General features: G+C 37.0%; 1 long non-coding RNA gene across 1 annotated transcript in view; it reads right to left on the reverse strand.

Annotated features, from left to right (window-relative positions):
• Positions 1–21,605, reverse strand: part of LOC110467982 (uncharacterized) — a 67,892-nt gene that overhangs the window by 24,588 nt on the left and 21,699 nt on the right. Inside the window, exon 2 of the long non-coding RNA XR_002464963.1 lies at positions 1,220–1,335. This is a non-coding gene — a long non-coding RNA (uncharacterized LOC110467982). The remainder of the gene's footprint in view (positions 1–1,219; positions 1,336–21,605) is intronic.

Consider the following 21,605-nt stretch of genomic DNA (forward strand, 5'->3'; position numbering starts at 1 on the left):
ACGTGTGCCAGTGGCATTAGGAGAAAGGCAATGAATTTGAATGTGTTTCACGATGAGAAGGAAAAAAAATAAAATGAAGTATTTCTATATTTTTATCCATCCACATGATGCTTTGAATGATTGTATTGACAGTGTTTATCTTTGAGAAGAGGAATAGCTGATCTCACTATAAAGCAAAAAAATAATTAAGGATATAGAAATGGTGTAATTAGGATTTTTTTCTTGTCTCATTTTGAAATAGCAGGCAAATATTGTGTCACTTTCACAGGTAGCACAAGAAAGGAAGAGAATAAGAAATAACCTTTTCTCACAGAATATGTAGAGCCTGTGAAACTCTCTGACAGATGGCATTGAACAGGTTATCTGGATTTGGAAATGGAAGTAGCAGTTCAGTAACAAAAACATCTACCATTAAAAAAATATATATTTACCATAACTAAGTTTGGAAATATCTTCATTTTGGCTTCCAGTATTGGTCAACCTATGAGTAATACAGCCAAAGGAATTATTTTTTAGAACTGACATTTTTCTTGTCTTCTGAAGCATCTGCAATCTGCTTAATCAAATAAGCAGGATGGAAAATTGTATGTAGTAATAATCTATTGAATCAAATTGATCAAGAAGAAAACAAAGTAGAAAAGAACAGAGTGACAGAATAAAGCAATATAGTTTTAGAATGAAAATGCAAGGGAGAGAATGAAGGGCCAGAAGCACAATGATTTACTAGGATGATTTTGCAGCTGGCACTATCAAATCTCTACATAGCTTTAAGTACAAATGAAATCATAGACATAAATGCACTTGTGTATTTAACTCTTCTAATAACATTGTTGAAGAGTGTGTAAAGGTGTCAGGGAAATATGGTTGAAGTTGTTACTTAATATTTACTCCATTTGTTCAAGACTTCATGGATTAAGGCTCATGGATTAAAGTTTTTAATACACCTGCTAGCAAAAAATAATAAATGGAGCTTCTCTTAAACTGCATTTTTTCTCTTCTTTGATCCTGTACTATTTGCTGGTTAGCTTGCTTGTATATAGAATGATATAGATGAAAAATTAGTATTTATATTACACAGCAGAAGTATGAGACCTTAAAACAGGTGGTTAACATATATGGGCAAGGATGATCATGGGCAGACACTTACTGGAGTTCCTTTGCTGTAAAGAATTACATTATCCGCTGCTGGTCAAGGTTGGTAGAGTATTATTTTCCTTACCTGTTCAAGGGGAATGAATGGATGTGGTGTAGCTGTGTAGGGCTTCTTCCAGGCTGAAATGGCAAACCTCTTCCTTGTAGTTTGAGATGGCATCTGCTGTTAAGAGACACTATTTCCTTTAAAAAAAAAAGTAAATATTTAATATTTAATATAATGATAGCATATTTATTGTTTACTCATTTCTAAATGTCTTATTTTTGCTCACACACATATATATATATATATAAGTGCAATCCCTGACATAGAAAAAGTACGAGCAACTGGGCTTTGTGAAGGAAAAAAAAAAACCAAAAAAATGGTGCTCATGTTGCTCTTTTTCTACTTCCTTTTCTTCCCTTGCCTCAGCCTACAGTCCTGTCATGTTTGATCCACAGAACAAAACTTAGATAACCTGCTCTGTCATGCTAAATCTACAGCTCATATGCCAATTCAGATTTATACCACAGCTTTTCATTAGCCAGCATCCTAAAAAAAAAAGGTTAATTTCCTTTTATTTAGTCCTTCTTGGACTAAATTTTGGGTATCCCATCCACAAAAAACCCACTTAAAAATGTCCTGTTTGAAGACCTCCTGTCCCACTGCAAACTACAGCATACTCCCATCTATCTCAAGTCCCAGCAACACAGAGAAGGTATTTGATTGGACTGAACCTGCCTGTGGGGTCTTCATGAGATATTTCTTTGCCTATCACTTCATACAACTTTCCTTTTTTTTTGATGGTGTTTAAATGAAGCCTTTAATTTGTTCTTTTTTTCTTGTCTCTGGAGACTCATTTTTTGCTGTGGTTTGCTGCAATAGTAATGGTCTTTTAGCCCTCCTGCTGCAAGACCAATGGAAATGTCTTCTTTCCCTGCACTTCAATATAAACACAAGTTAATGTCACTGCTGTATTAAAAAGGGCAGGAAGAAGGACCCAGGGAATGACAGGCTGGTCAACACCACCTCAATCGCTGGGATGGTGACGGAGTTTCTAATTCTGGAAACCCTCTCCAGCAATATTAGGGACTTAACACCAGCCAATATTTTGTTACTATGATGGTGACTGAGCACCAATACAGGTTTTCCAAAGAGGTGGTGGAGGCTCCATCCCCAGACAGAGCCAAGAACTTTCTGGATACAGATATGGGCAACTGGCCTGAAGTGGCCCTCCTTGAGCAGAAGTGTTGAAACAGGTGACTTCTGGTCCCTTCTGATCTCACAGAGGTCCCTTCCAAGCTCAACCATCGTGTGATTCTGTGACTGCATTGGTAATCTCTATCTTGATGAGTTCTCTTTGATTTTGAATATGCACTAAGAAATTACAATATTCCCCTTATGCCCATCTTTTTCTGTTAAGAAGAAAAAAAAACAACAAAAATTAAATTAAAAACCATGCATTTGGAAAATGTTAATGAGAATTTTTTGTGATGCAGTATTTCCTTCCTTGATAATTTCATAGACTAAAGAGATTATAATCTTAAAGTTATCTAGAATGACTTGTCATAGAATCCCAGACTTCCCTAATTTACATCATGAGGTCATTGCATTGAAGACTAAATCAGGTTGGAAGAGTCCTAAGGAGATTTCTAGTCTAACTACCTGCTCAAAGCAAAGCAATCTATGAGATCAAGCAAAGTTCCACAGGGCTTGAAAACCTCCAAGAATGGACACAATCTGCCCCAATAGTTCTTATGGTTGCTTTTCCATTTTCAAGGAATGTTTTATCTTAGAAAAAAATTCTATTCTGAATTAAAATGCCCCAGAAATTCAAACTCTATCACAGGCCTTCATCTGTTCTTCAAGTGTTGATTTTTTTTATGACCAAAAAAAAGTTCTGCTTCATTTCAACTCTGAGTTTTTTCCTTTTAGTTGCCAGTCACTACATCTTTGTATATTTCTGTCTAGCAGTTTAAAGAAATCTGTACATATATATATATAGTCTATTCTTGGACTTCTTCTCTCCCTTTATTAAAGGAAACAGATTGGTCTCTAGATCTTTCAGTACAAGACCTGTTTTTCAGTGCTTTGTCTTGACAGAAATTCTTCTCTATATCTCCGGCAGCTTATCACCCTTCTGGAATAGTAAAAACCTGAAATTAACTTATTTTTTTTTCAGAAACAATCATACAGCACTTCCAGTTATACAGTTAATAAAGCTGTTCTATGCATTAGTTCCCACTTAAACACAGTGATGTGGTAATCATCTCTGGCCACATGTAATACAACAGCTACATTTCCTTATGTATAACTTGTACCTTAAATTAAAATTGAGAGTCCTTGCTGCCTTTATGTGCTAATACTTCTCAAACAGAAAGACACAAGAAATTTAAAAATTGTTTCTAGAAAATTCCAAGTAATTTTTACAAGTTTTGAGACCTCACTTGGGCCTAAATTTGGCATCACTGGTGTGCATAAGTGAAGTGGTGTGGTGTTGCTGTCTAATCATAGGATGGGACCATATTCAGGACTGCTGCCAGGGGCGGGTTATTTCGGCTTCCCGGTGGGCAGGATCAGTCTGAATTGACACTAGATGTCACTACTGATCCATGAAAATACTTCCCAGACTGCCTTTTGTATGGCAGTAAATAAGGTGAACTCCATAAAGAAGCTCGAAAACCTGTTTGTGCCCCACTTTTAAAGATCCCCTTTCTCATTGCTCTGCAAATTACATCCCCATGGAATCCCTTCAGGCTTCACAGCTATGCAAGGCATCTTTTTTCACATCTTTCTACTTGAATACATCATTGTTTCATTCTCTGGACTCTTCTAAATTAGTCTTTTATTATGCTGCAAATATGCAGCATCAGCAACTTTTGGTTTCAATTGATTTACATTTAGAAGCCATTCACTAACTACATTTCACATTTGCCAAATGGAAAAAGATGAGATTAGAGATTGATTATTCTTCCACTTAAATTTTCCTTTCTCTGCAATATGAAGCTTTCAGATCGATGCAACTGGACAAAATGTAAACAGAGGTCAAGTGTCTTTTTGGTACAGGTATTCTGAAAAGAAGAATTTAAATCAGAAAAGACACTTGCAGACCAGTCCTTCCTGGATTATAGAAAGTGCTTGATACGTCCATTAATCAAAATCCTTGCTCATGTCTAAAAAGTAAACTCATGCCCATGCTTTTTTTTCATCCTTGGGGGAGATTAAATTTTATGTAATGTGGCCCCTGTATGCCTTGCATTGCAAGAGGGCCATGTGCCTGTGTGTGCACACTTTCCCCCCAACCTTTCAAACACTTGACAGCTGGGTGAAGTTCTCCTTCCGCCCAGAGAACGACTTTTTGCATTTCATAATGGATTGCCAGTGCTGCCAGGGCTATTTTCTCTCCAGCTGTGAGAGTGGCTTTTTAAAATGACTCACAAAAGCTGCTAGACAGCTGCTTCACCTCAGCCTTCACAAGGGCCTTGCATTCTAAATAGGGGTAGTGCTGACTTACTTTAGAAGGGCTCATTTATTTGGATGTTGCAGATGTATTCTGCGCACAACAGTTGATCCTAAAGAGACCTCCATTCAGGCAGGTGAGTCATGGGCTTACATCACTGCAGGTGTTGACTTCGCATTAATGTTGTGAAGAGGAAACATCCCATGTGTTAGTAAGTCATCCTTGGACCCCTTCCAGAAAGCACACAAAGCAACGTATGCACAATATGCTAATTTGTAGCTACTGTATGTATTATACAACTTCTAAGACATCTGTAAAAATCAATGGTTACATAGGTATTAAAAGAAAATGTTTTTTATGAAGTACCAAAATGGGAAAAAATAGTAAGCTGCTCGGTATTTATGGGGCAACTGATCTTAAATCAAATAATAGAATTATAGTGATTAGAAATTGCAAAGACCTTGATGTCATTCAGTCTTCTTTTAAACCAGCTCAAATGTTCTCCTTGCAATATTTTGCTAGCTTTTATGGGCTGAGGAAAATAAATATTCTCATCAATAGTCTGGGATCAGAAAGAGCTTAATGATTTGGTGTCAGGCAAGACATGATTTCACATTTAGTCTTGAGGTCAATTAACATAGTTTTATTTCTTGAAAATATAAACATTTCTACCCTGAGTATTGAGTTTTTTTTAAAGGCAGGGATTGCTTAAACTCTGTTTTCAACTAGTTCAAGAAGTAGCATCTCATTATCATATACCATTGTTCATTAGGCATGTTCTTCAAACCTCAATCCATATTCCCACTGTTCCCTCTTTTGTTGGGATTGTAGATGCATGAGGTTTGAGATAGTACCAACTCACAAGAGTTAAGCATAAACAGCAGAGGAAATCAGGAGTGTCTACAAAATAGGAGTCAGAGAATTATAGTATTCTGCCCAAATTTTGGTGTCAGTTTAATGCCACAGGGCAGTGTTACATACAAACGTTCTGTTTGCAGTTGTGAGAGCACCAATTGCCTCTCAAAAGCAATACAACTGTGGAAATATTTGTCCAGACTACTGCAGACAAGCCTGATCTCCTCTGCTGCAATCAGTCCAGGCAGATGCTGGTTCCAGTCTGGATTCCACACAGCCATGCTATCCACCTGGCATATATGCCCTCCCTTGCATTACTCTGCTGAACAACTTCTCATGGCTTTTCAGCTCTCTAAACCCTATTAGGAGGACATGGCAGCTTAAGCATAGTATTTTCTTAACATTGGTATGTTTCTTCTGGACTGAAGTTCTTTCTTGCTTAGCTCATTCGGGACACAAGCAGTGTAGAGTGGACCTCTCTGTACCTGTCCACATAGATTTGGGTAGTTAAAAATGCTGTAAAAGCTTTTTGCACCTAAATTTGGTTTCAGTTTCCATGAACCCATTCTGAGTGTTTGATAAATCATTCATATTCTTCCCAGGACTACAAATATCTGGATACCTACATTTATATTCTGAATGTGCAGAGGACATTGAACTGTGAAGAAAATCTAGAAACCTACCACCAGTGATACCATGAATATCATTCAGATTTTGCTCAAGCCTGAGTAGCACCAAATCTTCATCCATGCAAAGGAAAAGAATATCTGTGCATTCTCAAAGTCCCTTCAAATATTTCACTCAAAATGAAAACTACCTCCTCTACATGACTGACTGCAGGTTCTTTTGCTTGGAGCTTTTACACAATGCCAAAATATCACTCATCACTGACACACATTGCAACACTCAGATTTCAGACAGGTTAATTTTAATAGATTTTACAAAGAAAATGCAGATGTGACCCAGCAATTAGACTGCAGTTGTGCAGGAGATCAGGTTAGATGGACAGAAGGGTTTCTTCTCACCTAAAATATAGGACTCAATTTTTTTTTAGCAAAAGGAAAGAAGGCTTTGAAATCTCCATTCTTATGTCACACTGTCAGGCTAGAAATCAGGAAAATTAATTTCTTTTGATTTCACAGATAAAGCAGGGTCAGCTCAGGGGAAATTAATATGATGACAGGGTGAGAATATTTTCACAGTTTTATCCTGAGTCAATAACCCTGATTGTTGACACTTCTAGTTTTCACAATCCATTACTCTGAAAACTAAACCAATTCATTTCCACTGCTGGCACTTGTCTGTACAGTGCCTAGATATACAACAAACAGAATATATTTCAATTGCAATGAAATATCTTTTGCCTCAGATTTCTAACACTTATTAGGTGTTAGAAAGCACTTATTCTTCACTGTGGATTTTAGGGTTTGTGTTTCCATTAGCCTTTTCATGTGGTCAATAAAACCATCTCAGAACACAATGCTCTTTCCCTACGTCCCTAATAGCTGTAAATAAAACATATGTACTTCTGACCTGACCTTCTGTATATATTCACCATATCAATTGCTCTGAATATAATTGGTCTTAAAACCAACCGTGTCTACCTATTTTTGTTTCACCATACTTTTTCATATCCCTTTTATATCCTGTCTTTTCCTATTCTGTTTGCTAGGATACCCCAATTATGTACAGAGCTTGGTGGTCTCCCTTTTAAGAAAGAGGAGGATATTTTCTGGGTGCTACTGAAGAAGAAGCCAGTTGACATGAAAATTCCGTTAAACTAGGAGAGCCTTCATTTTGTTTGTATTTTTTTTTTGGTTCTCCTATCTTTGTCATTTTTCTTCACCTTGCCAGTGTCTGGTCAAAATAATCTTGTTTTTTAAAACAGGGAACTGAGGGAAATCAAAGTCTCCTACATTAATTAATAATTCCAGGCAAGTTACATCTTCAGATATAGTCGTCTGCAGAAGTTTTTGAGCTATCAGGGAATGTGTCACTAGTGATCTTCAAGGTACACAGCTTAATGGAGGAGTAGCTAAACTCCCCAAATGGCTTCTAAAAGACATTGGTAAGTCAGCTCTGGCAAGATATTTAAGGAACTTATTCAGTACAATGGTGCCTTGAACTGCAGCTACACAACATAAAAATCTTCAAGTGACTTCTGATGTATTGCTGCAATATAAGATAACTTAGAAGAAGGTTTTCTCCACTTAAAGCAACTCATCACAAGTCCTTCTACCAGAAAAGGGGCCATGAGGGTGACAGAAAAAAATCATTATATAAGGCATTTCATAATTTCCACAAATTTCTAATTATTGTATATTTCTTAACTCATAAAAGTTTATTTGTAATCTGCATTGCATATCATGCTCTTTCTGACCTTGTTAAAGTCTGTCCAAATAACATTAGATGAAGGAATTTATGCTTCTCAGTCTAAAGTCAGAAATAACATTATGGGGGAAGAGATTACTGGTTTATGTATTTCATTTCTCAATCCTCAATCAATTTTAGAATTTCATTCCTGAACATATAGTTCCCTTTGTTTGTTTTTTTTTTTCACCAAAGGAAAACATACACTGGTCCACACTAATGTCTAAAGATTCTTTTAAGACATCAAACTCCCACTGACATGGAAATGAACAATTTTCTATTGCCTGGTGCAATGTATACAAAAGTGATTGATCTACATAAAAGAATGTGGTTTCTAAATGTTTTCTATGGCCCCAGCTGTTCAATGCTCTAAACATGTGGAGAATATCAAGAACAAAAAATTACAAAGTATGAGGTTTTTTTCCAATACAATGATTAAATTATATAGTACGAGAGGTTTCCTACTGTCATATCAGAAAAAAAAAAAAAAAAACAAAAAAAAAAACCAAAAAAAAAAACTCATCTAAAGCCAATAAAATGGAATGGATCAATGGATATTTCATCATAAGAAACCCAGCTGCAAGATAACAAAATGGACTGCATTTAGCCCTTCATCTCTCAAACAGCTGACACTGAAAGTGGGCAGCTGTGACTTTTTGGTTGTGCTGTTTGTTTATTTTGTGGAAGCTGATGCCTTTGAGAATTTAGTAAATACTAGAGGATTAATCACTTACACGAGGGAAGGAGGTGGAGAGCTGCTATTTGTTTTTTTTCTTGATTTCTTAAGATACTTGGCACATGCTATTTAATGTGACCTAACTATAGAAGAAAGAAAAACAAAAAACACCACCCTTGCAGTGTGGTTTGCTGAACACCCACACATTAAATGTGCTCTTTAGAATTTGCAATAAAAACTCATTCTGATTACAGGAGAAATGATTTCTAAAAACAAATCTGAGGAACTTTAAGAACTCATATATTGCATTCTCAAGTCAAAAAATAAGATTGATTTTTGAACAGGTTTTCCTTTCCTTCAAAAAGTAATACTTAACTGTTTCCTTACAACTTCAAGATTCTGTTCATAGAAGCTTCAGTGCATGTGAAATATTTTGGTGAGCATTCACAAAGCTCTGCAAAGTGTCGGACATGTATTTCATCAACAGTCTGGAAGCAAATGAAGAAATAATTCAATAAAAATTTTCCCATACCTGAAACCTTGACAGGAATGTGGTGGCAAGGCAATAATACAGTGTGTCCTTGGATCCTCCACAGTGATTGTTCAGAAAATTTTTATATATAGCCATATGCAAAGTGAAGTATCTCAGTCAGGAAGTCCTTCAGCACCAATCTTTGGTGTGTTGTGTGTTCACCCCAGATAGTTTTCAGTACTTGAATTAGGCACCACTACAAAGTTAGGTCTCTCTGCTATCAGTGGTGAGTGCTGGGTATCTGTGATAAATGCCAGAGAGACCAAAGTCTACAATTAGGTTACTATGTTATTTGCTGAAGAAAAAAACCCAAAAACTGTCCCTTCTTACAGAAATAATCCAACCTTCTTAAAAATCATGCCTCTAAATAAGAGGACAACCTGAACGAACCATTAATTTTACAAACATTAATTTCAAATACAGTGGAAATCAGGATAAATGCCAGGCACTGGAGAGCTAGGAAAACACAGCAGAAAACCAGCAGTTTTCTGAATTGCATGTGAATTGACATTAAAATTAGATTTGACTTTTTATCAGTGTAAATTGCTAACTTTGGGAACAAATCACTGAAGATAATGATGAATTGTCCCACCTGTTTCCCAAAGTACTCCCACCAAGACTGATGGCTATCTTCTCACAAGGAACACTTTCAGTAGATGCAAATAGTGCTTCAGCTGAGGACTAGGTGTTAGGATCCAAAAAAACGAAATGCCATTGATTCTGCAAGGTATATTGGAAGTCACACTATAGGATCAAGCCAAACTGCGCGATGGCTTCTCATGGTTTCTCTTCCCTTAAGCTCTTTAAGTAAGTTCACTGTAGTTTCTGAAGCCCCATTCAAATACTGAACATTACTACACTATTTTTCCCATAAAGATAATAGGTGAAAAAGCATAGCAAGAATTTTTCCAAATGTATGTGCCAAAAGTCAAAAAATTTACTTACATATCTGAAGGAAACAAATCAGCCTTTCTGTTAATCTAACCATCAGCACAGGAGCAGAAATATCACTTAAAAGTGCTATATAACTTTAAAGTCAAATTTGAAACAATTATGTATAGGCTATAAAAATAAGTGCCATGACTGATGCTTTCAAATGTTGCAGTGTGCACTTGAAATTAACTAAAAGATTAATTTGTCCAGGCAAAATAAATTTTGAAGTACCCTAAACCATCTGTCTAAAATCTTTTAATACCTGTGAACCTCCTCAGATACAGAACTATGGATCATGTTGGAATCAGATTCATACTTTTGTGAAAACCTGAAAAGATACACAAGCTCTTCAAATAACCTGCACACTAAACTACCAAGGGTGTGTTTTTGCTAACACTGTCCTACTTCCTCCTCCTTATGTTCAATGCCTTAGTAAATACAAGGGATTTCATACCTGTATGCCATATCCTCACTCTCATCTTGCCAGTTCCGTAACTAAAAACAAAGTTGTCCTGTGTTTAATCACTAGACCTATTACCTTTCCTAGAATTGGATATGTTCTCTTCATCCACTGTTTATATTAAATTCTAGACCAGAAAAATTTCTGGTATCTTTTCTTTATCCACAAAGGTCAAGCTGTAAATACTGACCTAATTTTTTTTAAAGTATGGAAGATTTGTTCAGTGTTACATTTACTTACTAAATTTTAAACTGCTTGAACAATATATATAAACTATATAAATAATTATATAATTATATATAAATAAACTCTTGAGCAATAAATAGAAATATAAATTCACTCTTTTCACATTCCAAAGCATTTAGGAAAGTAAATCTTACACCATAATATGGTAACATATAATTTAAGTGCTTAATTTTATTCACCTATGTGAAGATGACACATTTATTTAGTAAAGTAGATTAACTTCTTATCTGAACACAGCAGCATTTCACATGTAGTTTATGGTAATTGATGTTCTTGCAAGTGAAAGTGTTCCCTAATTATTTTACTTTTCTTGTCCTAAAGGGAGCAAAATTCAAGTTTCTGAATTTACCAAGTCATTTCTGTGTTAGGTTAATGCCAAACTGAATTACATTCAGCTATTTTGTTGCAAGGTCGAATCCCTTATACTTTTTCACTTCTGATAATAGAGCCATCTTTGTTGTCAATGCGGACTGAAGTGCCTACTCTGTCAACATATTGCTGAAACACACCCTGAGGAAGTGTTTTGTGGTTCACAGAAGTTTCATGTCAGGTAACATTTTTCCATACATTATATCTGAAAGTCCTTCCTGAAAACATGTTGATGAAGACTCCAGTAGTCTTCAGAGAGAAGGTCTGTATTTTCCACATATAGACCCTGAATAGATAAAGGTGCTTGAAATTGCTTACATCATACTATGTAAATGTTCAAAATTTGAAAGTGAATGTTAAATAAGACATATATTGGAGGAGGGCATTTATAAACCAGAAGAACATGAGCACATATAATGTAGAATTTTTGCCTAAAAAATGTGGGTTTTTTCCAGATATTCCCTGAAGTTGGTGTTTTAGATTGGGACTAACTAGACCTACCATGGAAAACAAGAGGAACTAGTGATATGTACTACTCCAAAACTATTACTAAAATATATTGCCTCTCTAGATTTTCAAATAAATAATATTGCTATGCTTTCAAAAATATCTAAAAAGTTCATGTCCCCAATTATATTCCTGGACACAGTGCTATGAATGGGACAAACAAGGGATTTCAGTGCCAGTAGTGATCCATCCTGTCTGAAATAAAACACAAGAACAACTCGATCAAAGCTCTGCATAGCTGTGTAATGGTTTTAGAGCTCTGGCAAGTCAGCCCAGTCTCTCAGCAGACAATTGGCTGATGTGTGCCTTAACATCTCTGTGTACATTTACATGTGTGTGTGCATACATTTAAATATATTCTCTGAAGCATGGAGTTCAAGAGCTGATTGGATTAAGTGGAATTCTGTGACCAGCCTTCTCGGCTCTGTAATTGTCTGTTACCTCATCTAGAGCTGGGTATCAGCATGCTCATGGTGTGCCTGGGTAGCTGCACTTGGAACAGCTGGGCTGCAATTTACCTGCACTAGATAAACTTCCTTCCAGTCAATGTTTCCATGACTTTCAGATTCAAGGAGCTCTCTGCTGGACCTTCTGCAGAACAGGCAGCAGAAATCTTCAAGCAGAATTTCCTTCTTTAATACCCAAATGTCTTCCTGAGTTGGGCTTTATCTTCTAAAAATCCCAGTCTATCCTTATTAAAGCAAATCTGGAAAAGATATATTCTTTTTTGAAAGAGAAAATTATTTTAAAATTTAGTTTGTCTCACAGTTCAAAATATTATGTGAACCATTTTTTGTTCCAAATTATAGCAGATTTTGAGGGGTTGTGTCCAATCTTGTGTTTCCTCTCCTCTGGATATCTTGTATATGCTTTATAACAGCTTGGAAAGAAAGAATGGTTAAGAATGAAGTTTGACCGTATTTGCAGCAAATTCTAAGATTTCATTAATTAGCATTTATAGCAAATACTGAACAAAGCCATGAAACAATGAGTGCAATTCTCATCTCTTGTGGTTTACCAGAGTTGGTGTCACTGAATGCTGGTATGCCTCCAAAATCATTCTGACCTAATAAGGGGCAATGAATATGAAGAGTGTTACTTAAGCAGCACTAACAAACTTTTCTCAAAGAAAAAATGTCTTCATCTGTGTGTAAAAATTAAGTTGTAAGTTAGCTGTGGGTTTGTTCTTTTGAAATAGAGAGCATTGGCAGGTGAATTGCATCCCAAGAAAGCCCAAAGCATTCATTACCTCCAAAAACCAAGGCAGTCACTTGTGCAATGAGTGTGAAAAGATGGGAGAATCCAATCCTATTCCCACTGAAAAGATTCAGAGATTTCCATGATTTTAACAGCAAAGCTGATATTAAAGGGATCAGACAAACACAAAATAGAATTGAAATTATGAATACAGTCTGTTTTAACATTACACTTGTATTCACCTTGTCCAACTGTTTGAAGCTCAAAACAAACACGGATTGCTTTCCCTCACATCTCCTCACAATTCTGGATGCAGAAAAAATGCTCAGTGAAGAGGATGCTGCAATGTCCAAGTGAAAAATCAAAGCCATCAATTAAAAGCATTTAAATGAGTGAGAAAAATAGAAAGTCTCCACTTAGGATGAACTGTCTGCCTATTCAGCCATAGGAGAACATAAACATGTGTCACAACCCCCTGCCAACTTTTCCCAAATCTTTTACTTTATTTAAAAATACGCTTGAGTCACATTTGAAATTTCATTCATTTTCTCATGACTTCTAAAGAAGTGCATGAAAGGTGGAAGAAAAAAATTTCTAAAAGCACCAACCTGATAGAATGTCACTAGGGAAAAATATAACATGGAGCAGAGATAGTAATAGCCTGTCTGTCCTTCAGCAATGGGCTACAATAAAAGTTGAGAATCCTAAGTGAGAATAACCATTTAAGTCTAATCACCTTGACATATAATGAGATTGAAAGGGCATGGCAGACAGAAAGAGGGGAATCAAAGTTCCTGCTTATTGAAATACTCCTTTTAACAACAGTATTTATTTCACCTAGGCTGAGTAAAAACTGACTTACAATAGGCTGTCTCAGGAATAACAGCAATTTGTAATGAATGGGGTTTTTTTCCCCTGCTCATATTTTTAAGCAGATCTACATAAAAATATGAAAACCCAGAAAACAATCCTCTGCAAATTGAATTTCTTTAAAAGAAATAAAACATAAGTGAAAAAAATAAATGAAACAGCACCATTATTTGGATTACATTTATCTTTAATCCACTTTGTCCTCTATATGAAATACAGTATGAAGACATCTGCCAATATTTTAAAGGCTTCTGCCTGTCTCTGAATTATGCTTTTAAATTAGACCCTAAAGCTGCATTCTAATGCATTACTTTCATTTACTGGAGTATGCATATACTATCACACTACTCCCATGACATTCTTTATTTAATCAGTCTGAGAGCTGTACAGACTCATATCTATTCCCACATAAATCTCTGCCAAATACTGCTGACTTTTAGATTTAACCTCACTGGCAATGAATGACCTCCTTGGGAAAAAAAATTATAAAATGGACAAATATTTTAGGGGAAGAAGCAATCTTTTTGGATAATCAGTGGTAGGTATGCAAATATGCCTGGTTCAGAATGGAGGTGGTGTCCTTGTGGTGAATAGGAACTGCTGCAGTAAACAACTTTAGCCTTTCCTATTAAAGGTTAGGGAGCGTGATTGATATGTTTGACAAAGAAATGTAAGGTCAGGAGCAATAAAGACAATCTGTTCTTTATACAAAAAGTACATGAAAAGCAGTACATATACTAGGTATTCTCTAGTCGGTGTTGGTGCACCTGCTATTTCAGAATAATAAATGATGCTGAGTCCCATTTCAGCTTGTGCAGGTAGGGAAGATTGCTGTTAACACGCTCCCTTCTCTGATCATTGGTTCTTCTTTAAAAAAAGATATTTTCCTAATCAGCTGCTCCTTGAGCCTATTTTAATCCCACCTTTTTTTATTCATTGCAGTTAAGGTACAATAAAATCCACAGCTGCCCCTCGCATTTAAGTAGAACTGCTTGAAGAAAAGCACCATGACGTTTCAGGTGAGGGTATTAGAATTTGCCCAAATAATTTTAGTCCTGTCTTCGGCTAAGTTTACCAGAAGTATAAATTTGTATATCATGAGATCATGCTAGAAATGTCTGTCCCTAATGTTTAGGATTTGTGTATATATTTTCTATAAGATTCTAGGTGAAGTTAGATTACCTTAAATTGGGATAAATTTTCTTTTAGACCATCACTACAGGTCCTTATTTGGATTATCTATGAATTTTAGTTCCTCGTCATCCAGTGAACTCTGAAAGCACAATCTTCTGCCACCAACCTTCACCTCTACAATGAAGGAAACTAGAGATGTCATTGCTGGTTTATTAAATTGCACATTCACCACAGATAATTCATCACGGAATCTGGACTTCTATAGTGAATGTGTAATATTAACATTTCCTTTATATTACAGTACACACAAGTGTACAACAATTACACAAAGAAACCCAAGGAATCTCACAAAAATAAGCCTACTTTTATCAGTCAGATAAGTTGGGGTAATGTGTTTTCCCCCAGTGCGAACATGTTTTCTTATATTGAAGGCAATAGCAGACAACACAGGTATCATACTATTCTGATAGTGGCCATTTACTGGAATTTAAGAAGACAGGGGTAAAAAATACCTTCAGATATTATCTGGACTTTTCTCTATTTGAAAACAGGAGGAGCTATACCTGAACTGTTCCTGAAAACTGTTTGCCTTTTAAAACCTCTAGAGACGGGACTTTGGTCGGTTTTTTTGTGACAATTTGTTCTGCTATATCATGATCTTCTGCTCTTTCGTTACTCTCAAATTTTCCAGTTTTACAAGACAATTTCAAAGTAGTTTAGATCATTTAAACTAGACTAATATGACTGACTTATTTTTATTTTTTGATATAAAAAGATAATCTCTTCTTGAACTCAAGTCACATTTAAACTGTGGAAGCAAGGTTTAACTAAGGTAGGTCCAACACTGCCAATAGAATCTGAAACAATGCTTCATCAGCAGGGATTTAGGTAACCCACATACACATCCAGGACCACAGAAGAGCTTCAACCGCTCATGCCTTACACTGTTGTTCTCCTCCTGCAGTGTAATCATAAAAGCACATCTGTGTATCAGTATATTCAACTTACATTTCCTTTTCTGTGATGAATATTCTATGTTTAATGAATACATGCCAAAACTGGAACATCTTCTTCAACAGACTGGCCTGCATAGTAATCAGCCTCATCTGCAGAACTAGGTTCTCACATCTAAGATCAGATGCCTGTGTGTTAAATGTTTCTGAAAGGACCTGACCTTGGGGGAGGTAGGTAGCACATAGATGAGCTTCTCATGCTGAATAAAGTTTTTAGTAAAACACAGTTACTAGTAATACATTTCTGAGCTGCCTGTACTGACTATTAGAAACAGAGGAAAGGAAGAGCTTCCTTGAAACTGGGATCTGGAGTCATTTTGTGGAAGAAGGGTGGAAGAACCTCAACTGCAGCTCACATTCATTCACACTCCATCTCAGACATGAATGAGAATCATAGAATCATTTAGATTGGAAATGGCCTCTAAGATGGCTGAATCCAACTGATAAACTAATGCTGAAAAGTCCACCACTAAACCATTTCCCTAAGTGCCACATCTGCTTGTCTTTTAAATGCCTCCAGGGCTGGTAATTAATGCACTTCCATCATCAGTTGTTCCAATGTTTGGCCATCCTTTCTGCAAATAAATGTTTCCTAATATCCAACCTAAGCCTCCCCTGGCAGAAACTGAGCTCATTTTCTCTTTTCCTGTCAGTTGTTCCTTGAGAGAAGAGACCAAACCCCACCTGGCTACAAGCTCCTCGCAGGCAGTTGTAAAGTGATAAGGTCCCCTCTGAGCCTCCTTTTCTCCAGACTAAATTACCCCAGCTCCCTCAGCCACTCCTCATAGGGCTTACACTTAGACCCTGCCCCAGGTCTGTTGCCCTTCTCTGGACATGCTCCAGCCCCTCAACACCCTTCTTGAAGTGAGGGGCCCAGAACTGGACACAGAACTCAAAGTGTGGCCTCACCAGTGCTGGGTACAGGGGGAAAATCACTGTCCTGGTCCTGCTGGCCATGCTATTGCTGATACACGCCAGGACTGCATTGGCCTTCTTGGCCACCTGGGCACACACTGGCTCATGTTCAGTTGGCTCTGAACCAGCACTCCCAAATCCTTTTCCACCAGGTAGCTTTTCAGACAATAATCTGCAAGCCTGTAGTTCTTCAGGGGGTTGTTGTGACCCAAGGACCCATCAGTTTATCTTTAACTTCATGCCCATAAATCCAGCTTTGGCCCATCAATCCAGCCTGTCCAGTATCCTCTGCAGAGCCTTAATATGATTCAGCAAATCAACACTTGCACCAGCTTTGGTCACCTGCAAACTGATTGAGAGTGCTCTTGATTCCCTTGCCCAGATGACTGATAGTGATTTAAACAGGACTGTCTCCAGTTCCAAGCTCTGCAGAACACCAATAGTGACCACTGGCCAATGGAATGTTACACCACTCACCACCCCTCTTTGGGCTTGGCCATCCAGCCAGTTTTTATCCAGCAAACAGTATACCCCTCAAGCCATGAGCAGCCACCTGATCCTCACAGTCCTCTGACCATAGCAGTGGCCACAGACATTTGGTTTAAGAGTTCAATAGTTTGGGTATATTGTGAGCTGGGACATAGGCTTGGACTCAAGAAAAGGATCACAGAAATTTCTAGCCTAAGAGAAATCATCAGCATGTTGCTCTAAAAAGCCTGGACCTCTCATTTTGCCTTTAGTGTTCTCTTTCTTTTACACTGTACATACATTCAATCTCACCTCTTTAAATCTTCTATTTCATCATCTCTTTCTTCTTCAGAGCATAAATATACCCAAAGGTCTTTACATAATGCCTGTCCTCTGGACTGAAGTCCTCTTTACAGCTTTACACATCCCACAGAAATAGATTTATTTATTTCAATAGGTTTATCCTCTGAAGCCAGGATGTTCCCATTTAGATTCAACTCTCAGGAGAAAAACTTGCAGCACAAGTCATTATATATATCCAGGCAATGACGCTCAGCTGCCAGAAAATTACGGACCAATGGGACATTGCTGTAATCTCTGATTCCAACTGGTCCATGCATTTCCAGTGGTTGTGCATAAAGAGACTCAGAATTGTTCATTAAGTTTGTTGTGAAACCAAATGTTTAATATCTGTAATTCCAAAGGATCAATAGGAAGTTAAATTGAGTGAAACTAGTTTTGAACTTGTGCAGTTTCAGAGAAACAGCAGCATCACATATCTCAAAAGAACTCACATTTTCAGTGTAGAACCATGATTTTGAAACTATTTCCACTGTTTCAGGCTGATGAGTGTTTTTCATTGTTGTTGATTTGCTTTTAAATGAACAGCTTCATTGTGCATGTTAAGAAAATGCTGCAAAAAAAAAAAAAACCCAAAAAACAACAACAACAACAAAAAACCAAACGAAAAAAACCAGCTGCAATGAGTAGAAACATTTCTTTTACTGATAGTTTATCAACCACAGCCATATTATTCAAAAAGTCTTGTCAGCAAGAAAGTGGATTTAGTTTCCTTTTGTACACCTCACTTGTATTTTTGTGTTATTAAAATGCAAAAACAAAACCACACCGGGAATATATGTGTCTTTAGTAATAGTTTATTGTTTATTATGGGTTCTTTTGTCTATTTAGGTACAAATTGCCTTGTTCATTGATTTAAATATATTGAAAATAGTGACTGCACTCTTTGTTTTTTCTGTGCAGCTGATATTAGAGTCGTCTCTCTCCTTTCCCTGAGAGGTTCCAGGGCCCTGAGGACACAAGTGACACTGAGTGTCCCAGACCATCCCCTGCAAAGTTTCCCCTACCTGATCATGTCCCAGGATGCCACGTCAGACTCCTGGAGCCAGTCAATCCCTGCCCCAGAGGTGCCACAGCAGGGCTGATCTCCTGTTCACTGCATCCCAACCCTGGAGCATCTGGGCTTTCCCACCAAGCCCTGTGCACCCAAGGACTCAAGTTCCCACCCCCAAGGAGGTGCTGATGCCTGGGGCAGGAGCTGCCCTCAACTGTCCCCAGCTGTCCTGCTCCTGTCTGAGGAGGTGGATCACTCCTGGGCTGTGTGTGTAATTTGTGGAAATCTCTTTGCCTCTGACACATTTTCTCTATCTGAACAGGGGTAAAAACATTGAGTCCAGGATGGGCTGCTGGGCACAGGAAACAAGAAATTCCTTGGTAGCATAGACAGGCTGTCAAGAGGCAGACTGCATCAAAGAGCTCTTTTCTGTATTCCCTAGAATTTTTGGATTTTCTAGTATGCTGATGCTGCTGAAATAAGGTGTAGTCAATGAGAAATTATAAAGCATTTTGAACAGTCTTATGAAGGAAAAATAGAGAAATGTTAATACATACAAAATGCACATATTTCTTTGGAAATTTCTTTGAACATTTCCACTTGAAAATTATCATCTTTTCATAGCAATTTAGGACAATAAAATAGTTGTATATTTTCTTAGACAGATTGTTTAATAAAACTAAACATACTGGAACTATTTAAGACTTGGGAATCTAATGCCATTGTTTCTTAAAAGTACTTATTTAGTTGTCCTGAAATGTGAAAGAATCCTTGAGAATACTGTGAAATAAACTGTAAGGAATATGTCATTGCTAGTATGAGAAAATATATATTCCATCCTATTCTAGGTGGAATATATGCGTCCTGTTAACTAAAAAGGGTTAGGTGCTTGTGTGAATGTGTTTCACACCATGCCTTGCAAATTAGCAAATTTGAACTTGTTACTCCATCAGCTGGTACCCTCATAGCACCTCTTTCTTGACAAGGGATTCTGGAACTTCAGGGGGCCTTGACAAGACGGGATCATGGCTTTTTTAGTTGGTTTAATTATTTTTACCGAGTCAGTGGCCAGAAATCTCTAGAAATACTACAGTATCCCAGTGGACTCTTTGCAGTTACACTTCCTCACATGGGACAGGTCTGGAATGGAGCAGAGCAGAGCAGTTTTAACACCAAGGATGGATCGAGACTATACAACAGAAATAGGAGCTGAGTGAAAGCAGCAACACTGTTGTCTCATTTAGGAGTTAGGAAAAGTGCACTTTTCCCTTTCATTGCTCTTCACTTTATTTTTTTTTTTCCTGTGGATCTGTGAAACAAAAGTACTAAAAAAGCCAAATCTACATTTGCTATAAACTAGTAATGAACCTGTGTTTTTTTCTTTGTGGCTATGTTGGTTTGTATGAAAAAAAGTTAGACAAAGGGTGTCCTAACAGCTTGCCATGAAGAGGAGAGCAGGAGAGGCTGTGAAAGGAATATAGAGACAAATGCTTATATTACCCATATTTTATAAGTCATAAAATGAATCAAAAACATTGAAGAAATTTCTAAATCTCTACTCTTGGAGCCTACAAAATAAAATTTTTTTCCATCAGTCTCTGTCCTGCATTTTGCTGCCAGCCCTGACATGATCCCATCTAAGATGCAAACCACAAGAACTGAATTTAACTCATGATACACTCCTCTAAAGTAGTTTTTCCCAAAATAGTAAATATCATTCCACAGCATGTTTTTTTTCTACAAGTCTTTTTGTTCTCCATTGCCACACTGGATAATTGTATATGGATGAAATAGAAGCAATGTCCCATGATCAGAATATCATAGTATAATGTAGCAGAGGTTAATAAATATTATTAAATTAAAATGACATATTTTTAAGGCAAGAAAAATCTGTTCTTATAATTTAGTCTGAACTGTTTAAGAAATGTCACATAGTCCCCAATTTTTCCCAGCAGAGCTCTAATTCTATACTGCCAACCCAAACTCAACAACTGAACAAATAACTAACTTCTAAATAATTTTTTAAAAAATCGAGAGGTATGGAAAATTACTTTGATATTGGCTGGTTTTCTTATTCAGTAAACAGCACATGGCCATGCAGTGTCCAGTACAGTATGTACAGCAATATGGAAGTGTTTTCTTGGCAACAACAAGAAAGTAAAGCAAGAGATGTCCAAAGGAACATAAGCGGAAGGCTGGTTGCTGATGGGCAAGATAAGTCTCCCCACCGAATTAGCCTACTTTGTCATTCCAACTGTTGAAAACCTGATATTTTCCAAGATGTAATTAATATTCACTTTGAAGATGCTTTTAATGAGCTATGGATGCTAAGTTATTCTCTAACAGCTTTCCAGTTGTAAGTAATGATTCATTCAGAGAGTAACAGATTCAGCTTTGGAATGTCCCATCTTACTGCCCAGTCTTGCTATGCTCCTGCCAGCAAAACTCAATGTCTGCAGTGGTCGACCAAGCCATGTGGCACTAGTACTGTGCAGTCTCTTGATATTAACCTGGCATCTAGCCCCCTTATTTCAATATTCCTCAATTCGGGTTGCTATTAAGGTAGACTGTTATTCCATTATTATACAGCACCAAAGGACTATTCAGTCCAGCCATTAAGATGCGTACCTAAATGTTCTACTTCATGCATTTTCAAGTGTCAGGGAAAGAAAAGATACTGAGGATTTTATTCCATTTGTTTCCTATATGTACAAATGTGTTCAGTTTATGGCCCTGGAGAGAAACTTTCCAATTTCCAGAAGTACATACACAGCCTGGAATGTGAAAATGTGGTTGTTTTCTTTCTATTATATTATCTTTGATAATAAAGATTGTACAGTCACATAGCTGGCATTTTTACTAGTGACTCATAAGGAAGAATAAAATCCAATTTTCTTGTCCTTAACTATCTTGGCTCTGATGCTGTAGTAAACAGAAAGCACTTATTGTCAGACAAGTATGTAGATATGATTCAAGGATAGAGGAGGCCACAGATGACTTCAGAAAAAAAAAAAAAAGAAAAAAAAAAGAAAAACAATGAGTGAAGCCTGATTTGTTACAGGCTTCTTTTGGGTATCCCAGCAAATTTCTTCTTTCTCCTTCTCCTAAATCCTC

Source organism: Lonchura striata, chromosome 3, assembly GCF_046129695.1.
Source record: "Lonchura striata isolate bLonStr1 chromosome 3, bLonStr1.mat, whole genome shotgun sequence".
NCBI classification, from domain to species: domain Eukaryota; kingdom Metazoa; phylum Chordata; class Aves; order Passeriformes; family Estrildidae; genus Lonchura; species Lonchura striata.